Source organism: Semicossyphus pulcher, unplaced genomic scaffold (genome assembly GCF_022749685.1).
Source record: "Semicossyphus pulcher isolate SPU_LCO1_2020_fin unplaced genomic scaffold, fSemPul1.0.p SCAF_10, whole genome shotgun sequence".
In the NCBI taxonomy this organism is placed as follows: domain Eukaryota; kingdom Metazoa; phylum Chordata; class Actinopteri; order Labriformes; family Labridae; genus Semicossyphus; species Semicossyphus pulcher.
Genome location: NW_027211604.1, coordinates 31,622,567 through 31,636,895, shown reverse-complemented (window position 1 = coordinate 31,636,895; position 14,329 = coordinate 31,622,567).

The following is a 14,329-nucleotide window of genomic DNA, read 5'->3' as shown; positions in this document are numbered from 1 at the left end:
CTCTCTGCTCCGTCGCCTCAACTCTGTCCGTTATTTCTCTTAACTCTGATGAAATACCGTTTAGTTTCGTACTTATTTCTCCTCGAAAGTCCACCAGCTCGCTCTTGAGCGTTCCTATTGCTTCGCTGAGTTCTTTCTTCACATCCACACGGACCGCCTGTATCTCGGCAATTATCTTAGTTTGGATAGCCTCCATAGCCTCGTGTTCAGCTAGCATTAGCATGTATCCCCACTTTCCGTCTGCGATTTATCGTCTTTTCTCGGGTTTCGTCGTAAATTTCCTCTGGTCTGTGTTTTGTTTCCCCCTTTCATGCTACAGTGATACCTTTTCTGTGTAATTATCTGTGTTTTTTTTTTTTTCGAGGGTAATAAGGCTGTCTGGGAGCCTCCGTTTTATGCGGCTGTTTGCTCCTATGCCATACTGCAAGCCCTAAGTACTGGAGTTCTTGCTTTAAAAAAATACTTTTTAAAAAATCCCTCGAAATATTATATTTTCACAATGAGTGCAGTCAAGAATACATGGGTGTACATTCTGCTACGTATGTTTATTGAGAAAACATTACTTCCATCCATCCATCCATCCATTATCTTCCGCTTATCCAGGGCTGGGTTGCGGTGGCAGCCTACTCAGCAAGGTGACCCAAGCATCCCTTTCCCCAGCAACATTTTCCAGTTTCTCCTGGGGGATTCCGAGGCGTTCCCATGCCAGACAGGATATATAATCCCTCCAGCGAGCTCTGGGTCTGCCCCGGGGTCTCCTCCCAGTTGGACGAGCCCGGAAAACCTCCAAAGGGAGGCGCCCAGGAGGCATCCTAACCAGATGCCCGAACCACCTCAACTGGCACCTTTCAACGCGAAGGAGAAGCGGCTCTACTCCGAGCTCCCCCCGGATCTCCGAGCTCCTGACCCTATCTCTAAGGCTGAGCCCAGACACCCTCCGAAGGAAACTCGTTTCGGCTGCTTGTATCTGCGATCTCATTCTTTCGGTCACGACCCAAAGCTCGTGACCATAGGTGAGGGTTGGAACGTAGAACGACTGGTAAATCGAAAGCTTTGCCTTCAGGCTCAGCTCCCTCTACACCACCACAGTCCGGTACAACGCCTGCATTACTGCTGATGCTGCACCGATCCGCCTGTCAATCTCACGATCCATTTTACCCTTACTCCTGAACAAGACCCTGAGATACTTGAACTCCTTCGCTTGAGGCAGAGACTCACTCCCCACCCGGAGGGGGCAATCCACCGGTTTCCGGCAGAGAACCATGGCCTCAGACTTGGAGGTGCTGACTCTCATCCCAACCGTGTCACACTCGGCTGCAAACCGCCCCAATGCCTGCTGGAGGTCCCAGCCTGATGAAGCCAACAGGACAACATCATCTGCAAAAAGCAGAGATGAAATCCTGAGGTCCCCAAACTGGAAACCCTCCTCCCCCCGGCTGCGCCTTGAGATCCTGTCCATGAATATCACAAACAGCATCGGTGACAAGGGACAGCCCTGGCGGAGGCCAACACGCACTGGGAACGTGTTTGACTTTGTGCCGAGGATGCGGACACAGCTCTCACTTTGGTTATACAGCGACCGGATGGCTCGTATCAACGGCCCCGGTACCCCATACTCCCGCAGTACCCCCCACAGGACCACCCGGGGTCCAACCGAAAGTCCTTCTCCATAGCCTCCCCGAACTCCTCCCACACCCGGGTTTTTGCTTCCGCAACCACCGAAGCTGCAGCCCTTCTGGCCACTCGGTACCCGTCCGCTGCCTCTGGAGACCCCTGGGCTAACCAAGTCCGAAAGGCCTCCTTCTTCAGCCTGACGGCTTCCCTCACCGTCGGTGTCCACCAACGGGTTCTTAGGTTGCCGCCACGACAGGCACCGACGGCCTTCTGGCCACAACTCCTAGTAGCCGCTTCCACAATGGAGGCTTTGAACACGGCCCATTCGGATTCCATGTCCCCAACCTCCCCCAGGATGCAAGAGAAATTCTTCCGGAGGTGGGAGTTGAAGACCGCGCGGACAGGGGCCTCCGCCAGACGTTCCCAGTTCACCCTCACTACACGTTTAGGTTTACCAGGTCTGTCTCGCAGCCTCCCCCGCCATCTGATCCAACTCACCACCATGTGGTGATCAGTTGACAGCTCTGCTCCTCTCTTCACACAAGTGTCCAAAACATGCGGCCGCAGATCTGATGAAACGACCACAAAGTCGATCATTGATCTGCGGCCTAGGGTGCTGTGGTACCAGATACACTTATGAGCAACCCTATGTTCAAACATGGTGTTTGTTATGGCCAATCCATGACGAGCACAGAAGTCCAATAACAAAACACCACGCGAGTTCAGATCGGGCAGGCCGTTCCTCCCAATCACCCCCCTCCAGGTTTCTCCATCATTGCCCACATGAGCGTTAAAGTCCCCCAGTAGAACTATGGAGTCCCCAGATGGGATCCCTTCCAAGACCCCACCCAGTGACTCCTAGAAGGCCGCGTACTCCGAACTGCTGTTCGGTGCATAGGCACAAACAACAGTCAGAGCCTTCCTCTCCGCAACTTGCAGTCGCAGAGAGGCGACCCTCTCGTTCACCGGGGAAAACTCCAACACAGCGGCGCTCAGCCGGGGGCTTGTGCCCCGGACAACACAGCTCCCAGGTTCACAGGGACACGCAAACCCCTCCACCACGTTAAGGTGGCGATTCATGGAGGGGGAAAACATTACTTACGTTTTTAAACTCACATACTGCAGATTTACACATGCCAATCAGAGCGAACATTTAAAAACCATAAAAATTATTCTTCATTTCAAAAACCTGAAACATGGGCTGAAGATATGGCTATGGGTGCTCAGGTGGAGAATCGTCATCCTTAGCCATCATTACCACCACTAAATGAACTGCCTGATCTGAGTGACGTTTGCATTGCATTTGCTCTACGTTCAACCATGGAGACGCATGAGGTACAGGTTAGCCAGCATCACTTAGACAAACCACACGCAGAACTACACAAACATAGTTTGTTTCTTATTCTTTGGATTTTCACTTATTTTTGAAGTTGTATCTGTAGTCATCAATCTTTTCTTTGTTTGTTCAGCCATAGTAGATTACTGTTTACTCACAACAGCGGCAGAGACCAGGCTCTCTGGCAGACCAACCACTGCTGGCTGATGGAAAATGTGTCACTTACTGGGCGCCGCTTGTGATGTATGCTGTAAATGCAAAGGCTTTCATCAGTGGACCACTGGCTCAATCACCATTGTGTTACCTCATTCAGCGATTGATAGTTACTTTACAGACATTTATTTAAATGAAAATCTTTGAGATTATACCTTTAAGTACAGAACTCAAGTATATTTACTTCATTACTCTACCGCCCCCTACTCCCTCATTTTCATGAGGGAAGAGAGGAGAGAAGAAAGCAAGAGCAAGAAAGATGGGGGGGTTAAGGTTAGGGTAGGTGGTAACCTTAACCCCAAGCCGATACTAACTACCCTACCACATGGCTTTTAACGGCCCCCGTTAGTTCTGATTGCCATAAATTGTGAAGTGAGGCAGGGTTCAGTTGGAGAGATGAAGTGGTGGGGAGAACTATATGTCATTAGAAGGTGCCTTTTCTACAACCTTCAAAAAACCTTCAGAGACAGTTACCTAAACCTACCTTATGATAAAAAAAAAAAAAGTTAAGAAATCAACCTTAAAGAATAACTTTAAAGAACCATAAAAGCTCAGATTCCTGTTCTCTTACAGTTCTATAAAGGGACCACACTCTACCGACTGAACTAAAGATCTTCTAAAACAAAACCCTTTAAGAAAAACCTGGAAGGTGCGTAAAGAACACTTAGGGACTGTTATCCAAAGGTTTTCTGAAAGTGTCAAGATTTGTATTCAAAACCTCACTGATGTTTCAGGGGCTGTCACACAGAGGTTCTCTGAAGAAGGAGCACTCCCTCATAGTTCTCTAGGTGAATATTCTCCTCAGAAAAAAACCTTCAATGAACCTCCAATAACTGTTACCTAAAGGTCCTTCATTCCCCAAAACAGGTTCTTGTACAGTCCACAAATATCCACAGAACCCTTGAGGGAAAGTTCCTGTAAAGTTCTCAGAAGGTTAGTTCATCATTCCAGCTGGTGGTCTCAGTTCAGTTGAACAAATGTCACCTTCCATACTTGTCAGACAAAAGGAGTCAAGGAGATTACAAACAGCAAGCCCTAATGACAACAAGTGCGGGCAGGATGAAGTAACTTTGAACAGTCCCATTATTTTGACTTCAAATCAGTAAAAGGTTTGAAAAATAAAATAAAAGCAATTGGTGATGCTTGTGTGCATCGCTGTTAGAAGTAAATCTGAGTCACCAGAGAGACAGGATGAAGGAGACTTTTCTTTTTAAAAAATATTTTATTTTCATTTTTCAAAATAAACAGCATCCACTTCACGAATCAACAAGACAAAAAACACACACAATCTCAACGGTGAGAGAAAAAAACATCTAATTTAACCCACACATCAAACCAACAAGCTCAACCTCAGTACTTCATCTTCAATCAAGTATTTTAACTATCGAGCAAAATCAACATACACATTCATCATATCCAAATACTGCTGTAATTGAATAACATTGCTGTCCATCAGACAGTCAAAATAAATGAGCACAGGAAAGGAAATACCAAAAAACAAGCTGATTGACACAGATTTAAGTACAAAGTATTTTTACAAAATAAAGAAATGAGAAAGGCCTAGGCTGCTTCCCAAGTCTCTTATTTGATAGCTCCTCGCTCCTCGCTCCTAGCCCGAACCGGAAGTAGTTCCGGAGCCGCCATATTGAGGACCGTCTCAAAGCTCTTATCGCTGCTCGGAGGAGAGAGGAGCGAGGAGAGATGAGGGAGTTCCGAGGAGCGATAAGCGAGGATACACGAGAGCAGCCTCCACGGAAGTCTTTTACTGGCCGACACGCCCCCTAATTAGAGATCAGTTAGTGATTGGACGCTGCAGCAGATCTGACTGATGTGAAACTTCACAACATCACCGGAGTTTCGTATCGCAGAGAGGAAGAAGCAGACCTTAAAACAGACTTTACAGGGCGCCTTGAAACCGACTATAAACAACGTCCGTATAATGATTTGGTATCTGACAAGCTGTGATCGTTTAGAGCGAAATATTGATCATAACTTGTCGTAAAATATATAAAATGCAGTGAATAACTGCAGATTTGATTTGTTTTCTGGGTCAACATCTGAGTAGAAATAAGTTGTCTAAAAATCAAAAGTAGCAAAAACAGATTCATTTCTATGAATTTAATCTAAAAAAATACCTCTTGTCATGATCAGTTATTTCCTGCTAACTTTTATTACGGATGAATGAATGAATTCAGAGGGAGCAGGAGAGTCTCTGATCATCAGTGAGGTCGGGTTTGATCAGCTTGATGTGATTTCTATTTATCCGGAAACTTTTAGCCTAATAAATCATTTTCATAGTTCATGAACCGACAGTATTTGGGCTTATTAAATAATTTATTCAGATCAGATTATCTGTGATCAAAAATGTAAATAATGAACAAAAAATATAAAGGCATAGTGCTGTAGGAAATGTCCGTATGGCTCTGCAGCAGGAACACAGACTGCAGCCTGTTCTTCATGTGCAGGTGTTTGTTACACAGGTAACAGGTTACAGAGAGGAAACACTGTTACTGTGTGTTTTATTAGAATGAATACAGTGCACATGTGTGCAGACACTAACAGCTGTTAAAGCAGACTGACAGCTGATCCAGCGGTGATCAGCTGACGCGATCATCACAAACGGACGTGGCAGCACGTGATGCTTCATCGGAAAGGACGTCTCATGTCTCTTAAAAAACATTCCCTCGTTTCCTCTCTCCTCTCTTGGTTTCCTCGCGTCTCTCCGTGCATCTCTGGTGGGAGGGACTAAGACGCAAGTGAACGACGCATGTGAAGGAAACATGGATGCAATTTAAGAGACTTGGGAAGCAGCCCCAGACTCTCCGGCCTCCTTGATTACCCTAATTTGCTCCACCTGTGTCTCATTGTCTGCACTCCCCTGGAGTATTTAGTCTCAGTGTTTCCTCCCTTCTGTGCCAGTTTGTCTTGTACTTTATGTCAGCGTTCTAGCATTCTCTTTGTGTAGCCTAAGTGTATTTTTTGACCTAGCCTCTTGCCTAACGTTTTTGGATACCTTTGCCTGCCTGTGTACCGAACCTTTTTGATTAAACGGACTTTGAGCATTTATCGTGTTGAGTCTTGCATTTCGGCTTCTATTTCCTGGTTCAGTGTTACAAACTTCACCCCCTGACCGTAACTCCACCCACTGCACAATTTTGAAAAATGCTCAAAGTGGGCAAGGTGTGCGGTGTCCGGCAGCTCAGTGACATCCCCACCCCCAGAGTTGTCAATTTAGAAAGTTTCTCGCTAGATTTAACGACTTTTCAGACCTTCTTGGTGACTTAATTTCTAAAAAGCAACTAGCGACAAATTTTGTGACTTTTTCAGAGCAGTGAAATATATTATCAAGTCTGTTGACATTTTCTTTTCCATTCACCGTCTTTAAACAACGCCGTATCCCGTACAGTACTGTGTTCTATTAAATGTTTACTTCATGTGCCGTCTTCAGTTTTTTAGCTCTCTCTGTTGTACCTTCAGTTTTTGATCTTTCAACCTTTCTGCATTCTCTCCACTGTTCTTTTTTCCCTCTGTAAACAGACTGATGTCAAATTTACAGGTCTTCTTTTGGCTGTTACAGTTAATTTCATCACTGGGCCATAGGCTCAATCACCATTGTGTTACCTCAATCATCGATAGATAGTGACTTAACAGACATTTATTTAAAAGAAAATCTTTGAGATTATCACTTTAACATAGCCGTGTAATAATCACATAATCAAAAATCTTATTCCAGCCTTTTCATTATTTCCTCCAGATTCTCCCCACTTTACTGGTTTGAGTATGACAGAGTTTATAGTTTGAAACATAGATCCAGGAAGGATATGGTTTCCTGTGTCTTGTCATTTCAATGAATAAGGGGGCTGATTTGCTCCAAAGTTCAGAATAAAATTCAATAGGAAGCCTGTCCAAACCTGGGGCATTTTTAGTGGAAAGGTTTCGTTATCTTAAGTTTCATACAAGCATTTAAAAGTGTCATAAGTTCCTAATTAATGCATTTAACTCCCTATCCTTTAGCATTATTGTTGGTTTGGATTGCCCTCTTCAAAAGTAACAGTTTATAATCTTGTTTCATTTTGGATCATTTATCCCCCAACCCTTGTAAAGATTTTTTATGAGACATTTCTAAAGCTGCAATATCTCTTTGTTTTTCTGAATCATCATCATTTCTCACATTATTCGAAGTGATGGTTTATCTTTTGTTCCCATTCCACGTTAGCAATAATAAAGTTGTGTTTTTGAGCTCAAAGGTTGTCTAGTGCAGATTTTGAAATAAACAAATAATCATTCCTTGAATAACTCTTCTTGCTCTTTGAATAATAGATATAGTCTTTTGTTGTTGGCTATATTAATCTCCATGTGTCCTCAAAATATTTGTTGAATTAAAATTCTTTAAACTTTAAAAATTCTTTTTTTAAACTATGTCCATCCAGTTTTTGAAAAGAATTGTTAAAGTCACCTCCCATAATTATAATCCTTGACTGGTAAGGTATATACAATGACACTAATGTATACCTTTCTCCATACAGATAAGAAAATGGCCATCTTGATCTTTGTGTAGTGCTGTTAGAGCAAGTGATGCTTTCTTATTGATCAAAAGTCACTGTTGGTGCAGTTGGCGGCATCATAGGCCTCACCCACCCGGTCTCTCTTTAAGGTAATCTGTTTCCCCTTTTTTAAAAATGTACTTCTTACAGGTAAACTACATCTGAAGAAAGATTTTATAAGTGTGCCAAAACTTATATTTTTTGGTATCATGTTCATTCCATATGATACACTCGATTTCATTAGGTGATACAGATGGAGAATGAAATTTAGCTGTCCTAGATCTATTGTCATACAATATGACTGGATACAGTTACAGTGGTGTCTTGATAAAGTTCGTAAACACAACATAGTGTGTGGTTTTCAACATGACATCACTACATCTTCAGGATGTTGCCTGTGAAGGACAGCAAATCTCCTGCAGGTACAGACATACTGGAACATGACCTTGATTTTCAGACAAACAGCGTTGTCAGAGGATAGCTCAAACAGCATTACACTAATTCTTCATGAATGTTCCTTAAAATGAATTTGTTCTGATGTAAATTTTGTGGTTAGCCTTCACTGCGAAAGGGGAACTGTTAACAGTGGAGGGTTTCTGATGCTAACTCATAGCATGCTTTCTAAAGATGCTGAGACATTTATTTGAACTTTATTATACCTCTGAACAAATAGCATCAAGTAAATTGATTAAATAATGACAATACGATTGTGAAGAAGTTTTTCAGATTGAGCAGACCTTGACATTTCCTCCTGTAAAACAGATAAGTAACATGTAGCAGATGATCCGATGATGAAGAATTAAAATCATTAACTCCTTAACAAAAGCAGAATCTTTTTCTTCCTGTTCACATGACCTCTGGGTCAATAAACACAAGTGAAGCCAGCTAATTTATGGCTCTTGTAGGAGGACGACTTTCCTTGATTTCGGGCTAACATCAAAAGACTCACTCGAGCAACAAGATGGAGATATCCAAAAACTGTATGAAAATAAAGAACTTGAAGAACTCTAAATGTACAGAGAGGATGAGTGGCTATCTGCCCGCTCTCCCTCTCATCCCCCCTTTGCCTACAGATACTACAGTTCTGTGACTCTCTGAATTTCAGTTGTTCAAGAAACAGACAATTCTTAAACCTATAGGCCGAACCCTTAATTAATACGTATTCTATTACCTCAATTATTTTACATTATCGTGTTAGACTTATATTTTTGTAACATGTTTCCTAAAGTCTCTGATAGGAATGCATGTGCACATTAGTGCTTAAGCCCAGGGAGGATGTCTGAGCAGACGTCCTGACACCTCCTCATGGGCTTTGCACTCAAAGTCATAAAGATGACAAACGTGATGCTTCCCAGTGATATCCCAGGTCCAGACACCTCAGGAAATGACCTTTCAGAAGACAAAGGGGTTAAACAGCAACAACCCTTATACCTCTTATACCATGGACCCCCTAACAAGGGATTAACAAATAAACACTTTCTTATGGACTGAACAACGCTCAGACAAATCAAAGTGAATCAACAAGAACTGGTTGATAAGGACACTGAATGACAATGGTTGCCTTTCCTGTGTTTTGTATATTGTGTGAATTTATCTGCCTGCAAGATCTCTCTGAGCACCTCTGCACGCCACAGGACACAGACACATTCCAGTGGTAGAGGGAGCATTGATAAGACTATTAAAGTTATTTCACTCACTTGGTGTACAAAAGGGTATACAGATGCATATAGATGAAATGTATGTGTACAGGTATGCATATTTGTCTTAACAACTAAGGTCATCATCGATGTGGTTGTTGAAATCGTTTAATACTTTTATTTCAATTGATGAAGTTTTATTCGGTGAGTGATATTAAGTATTTGGTCTTATTTCAAAGGAGAGAGAGCAAAACTTTCAAATATGTAAGAATTAAAAAGGAAGAAGAAAATTAATATTAAGTTTGTAAAAGAAGTTTAACTGAAAGAATCAACAGATGGTTTATGATGGGGAGTGGTGAGCAGCTCCCGCCAATGCAAAACACCCCTCTCACAAAGGATAATACCCAAGGAGAATGGATAAGACTAGTTCTTCTGCTGTGGCTCTTCTGCTGAGACCCCAGGACTGAGGTCCTGATGTGATTCTCCCTCTCTCTGGCCTAATGGCCGAAGGCCGGAGAGAGGGGGATAAAGCCTGCTGTGTGGCCGCCCAAGGCCCGCTGCAGAGTTCTAGCCACACCGAGCATGTTGGAAGGGACATCCAAACAACCCGTGAAGGAAACTTCTGATTTCGGAACAATTAGAACTTTGAGTCCTGCCAGCCAGGATCCCTTATTGCTGCTTGTGCTCTTCGCCTCTGGTTCTCACCTTGATGCTGCCCTGCGGAATGCTGGGCCAGAAAACGCCGCCTGCTGCAACTCCAGAATCCTGAATCCTAAGTTGCACTGAACTTGCCTGAGAGCCAAATCTTGCGACTATTGAGTAAAAGCTTTTGAATGAAGATGACGTTAGAGACAAAGACTTTGAACGGAAGAGACTTTGAATATGGCAAAGTTGCCATTATGACCCCCCTCAGCCAAAGGACATGAAGAGATGCTCCAGCTGCTGCTGAGAGAGATGGAGAGACACAGACTCAAAGCCTGCAGTCTGCAACGTGGGACCCAAAATGCTGAGGCCGCCAGGAAGAACTTCTGCTGCTGCCACTCTGCCCATCGTCAGGTGAACAATACTGTTTCAAGTGTTAAGAGTTGATGTCAGACAACTGATGCTAAATTACCAACTGAGAAATGAATCAAGAGACTTAATAAGCATTAGACCTAAACTAGGATCCTTAATCAAAATTATAGTTAAACCTAATATTAAATTGCTTCACAGTCTTCCATGATGCTCCTCAAACTCTCCACTGCCGAATGGTGTTTTATACATTCAATCAGTTGATAAACCTCCAAAGATACGGTCACTGATTTGACTTGACTTAATGTCAATCCTATTTAGAGATTGTTCATTGTGCAACCTATTCATTGTGCTCACTCATTTATTCCTCATTCATTCATGTATTTTCTATTTCGTAGTTTAATCATGTAGTCAGTAGTTTAATAAATATCTCATTTATAAAGACCTTGATTCTGTGATTTGTGTGTGTATGAAATGGTAAAGTCACTGTACACCATGGCATTGAATTTAAGGTAAATCTAAATTCTGTTATTTAGTAATGAACTAATCGTTTCTAGGAGCCGAAGATGAGGGCCCTCACTCTCCTTCAGCTTTTACACCGATGTCTGTAATAACGATGCAAAACTTTGAGTTATGGATCATTGTTACATAATTTGATATTAATTAGTTGTTAATTATTAGTCCTTTGAGCCGCTACAAACACATTCTCCTTTTTAGCTGACCCATGTGCACACACAGTTTCACACAGTGCCTATTTTATTTTCTAATGGGGAGGCACACATCTGATGTTACCACCTGAATCAAGCCAAACTTTGGCTTATACAAAGCACTAATCCAATTGCACTTTTAAAATCTGTATACCTTCTCTATTAGGGTTTTTTTCCTCTTTAAACATGCTGTCACAAGCCAATCTGTGATGACATGACAAGGGTACCAGGGCAAAGCAAGGCCTACCCATGATGCTGTTCTCTCTGTGCGAACAGAATTTGAGGCTGCACTCGTGATAAAACACTGGTATAGGCTGGAGAGTAAGAGGTTGTTTTCTTGGACAGGATGGATAAACACCCTTAATCTTTTGATTTGACGTTGGAGTCTGTGGTAGGCTACACGAGAACATGAAGTAAGTCAGACTAAAAGATGGGACACACAACACACCTCTCAGTCTTTTTTGTTTTATATGTGATACTTGTTATTTATAATACTTTTTTTTGCAATTTATTTATTCATTTATTTTTAAACAAATAAAAGCATAGACAACAAATGTTTACCCCTTAAAAGTACTTCATAGAGCTAATATCACCACCAACATAATGCATACATCTTACAGCACACAATTTTCACCCCATAACTTAAATTTTCCCTTAATAATTATCTGATAGTGATAGTTTCTTTTGCTAATTAACTATCAAAAGAAAATTACACGCAAGTGAGCCAGTTACTCATCCATTATTGTAATACAGCAGGTTTCACAAAAAACAATACAGTAGGCTATGAATTTATCAGTTTCCACTTGTATGTCATCTTAACCTTGGATTTGGTCAAACAACTGAAAGCTTTATGGAATGCATAATGCATAAAGTGCTGAAAAATGTCTATTGACAAATTAACATAAATTATCTTAAAATAGCGGCTGCATCTATGCATAAAGTGCTGAAAAATGTCTATTGACAAATTAACATAAATTATCTTAAAATAGCGGCTGCATCTAATTTGATACACACATTTTCGACATGATTTTACTGTTATGAATGTTGCTTTAATCCAGTAAATATTCCTCTTGAAGTATCAGTAACAATATCAGTAACAATTTAAAGGTTTTTCCTGCCTCAACTTTTTTCAAAATTGACAAAAATATCAGGTTTTTAGGAAAAAATATCACTTTGATAATGTGGAGGTCTCACAAATGTGTGCATCAAACATGATCCACTTGGCTTTACTTAAAGCATGGAGACGAAAGAGAAGCTTACATTTTTCCCTGATTCGCAGTAAAAAAAAGTAGGTTGGCCAGTTAAAGGGAAGCAGGAGGAGATTTTTCTTGAGAGAGCATGCGAACATGTAGGCTACAGGGTGGGATCAGCATAGACTTCAAAAGCAGAATTGACTAAAGAACAAAAAAAGGTAAAAGGAAGCAGGCAGTGCTTCCGCCTCCTGTCTGAACCTGGCATTACAGGATCCAATCAACAAAGCTTAAAATAACTTTAAGCAGCAACGAGGAACTTCTTTTTAGTGTTGTTTTTGGCGTTTTCTGTAAAGCCTCTGCAGTGGCCCCACCACATAGAACTGGTGTTTGAAAAACTCTGTGTTAACAATTGCTGCTTAAATGAAATGCAATATAATCACATTGATTAATTGTCAGTCTGTGCTGTTAATGTTTATTGTTTGGCGTACTCTTTAACCACTGCAGATTGTGAATTAAATTAAATTCTGCCTCCTGTGTTGCCAAGGTGAATATTTCGAGTTTATCTTGAACATCTCAGCTGATCACCTCTTTCTGAGGACCTGACACAATCAACTGACAAGCAGACACATAATATCAAGTAGCCTACAGGTCTAAGTTGACAAGTTCCCTCTACTTCTCAACAAAACTAAAGTTATGATAGAGTTCAACAGACTACACAGGCTAATGTAGCATTCTTTGGGAGATTAAAAATACAGTTTGACATTCCTCCAGGGCAATGTACTGACACCAGCCCTAATCTGAACAGCACTCATACACACACTAAGTTTATTTTACGGTATTTTTGTATTGTTTAGCCTTAAATTTACAACACGTGTCCTGAACATTTCATTTGAGGACGGTACACTAATCTCGAAACGCTAGAATATAACGTTGCTTCTCATTGGTGGATTCAAACTGTCCATCAAAAGGATCGTCCACTCACATACAGCATTGCATGACGGGGTGGATATTTTCTGTATGTACTGTATGCTGCTAAACTGTTGATAATTTCACGGCTAAAGCTTTTTTAAGAAGATTGAAGCCGCCAGCTACTGGTTTACTACGTTGTCACTTACAGGTATGTTCTGTAAAACTACCGTTACACGTTTCTGTAACAATGTTTATCAATTATCACGCGCACAAACACCCAGGAAGCTTATAACAAGCAGTCACTCCACTGATAGATTGTAAGCGGCGTTTTGTAAGTCCTTATCGGGGTTTTCTGAAGTAACCCGCACCTTTTCGGTGACCTTTGACAACCAATCAGAGCTGAAAGACAAAGTTTAGTCAGGGATGTTGTTAGCAAGTAGAGGCCACTCTGGCTCTGAGCACTTTGCAAACCGGGGGAGGGGAGGGATATAGCTGAGATGAAAATGTTCTCCCACCTCGATAAAAACGAAAGTGATTTTTTATACATTATATGACTGAACAAGTCTGTATTCCAGTCAGAATCAACGCATTGTGGTGTTATTTTAGTGGGTTGAGGTGGTTTAATGTGTCGCCTTCGTTGACAGTAACATTCATCATCTCGTGAAGTGCTGCGTTTCTGTACCACTGTCAAGGTAGACAGAACACCAGAGATGACTTCCGGTTTTAAGTATGAAAATAAGATTTCTGACCTGAATTGATGCTGGATGCAGATATTATTACGTGCAAATATTTTCTTCCATTGATTTTTTTCTAATGCACAATGCACAAAAAAACTGTATACCAAAGGCCAAAATGTACCATAAAGAAGCACCTTTCCAGCAGCCTCAGATCCCAGAGGGGCTTTAGAGCGTCTGCTTTTGCAAATGTGTTAGTACAATGTACCATGGTACACAATTTGACATGAATATACCTTGTGATGCAATACAAGTACAATATCACATAAATATCAATACAAAGTGGGGCAGATGGTGTTTTTACTGAACTATGGTACTCTTTTCTCTGGGTACAAAACAATACTGTTCAAAAAAGATCAGGCTTATGAAAAAAAACATTGTGCTTATTGTTTAGGGATTAAAACAAATTCTGATTTAAATGCATTCTGATA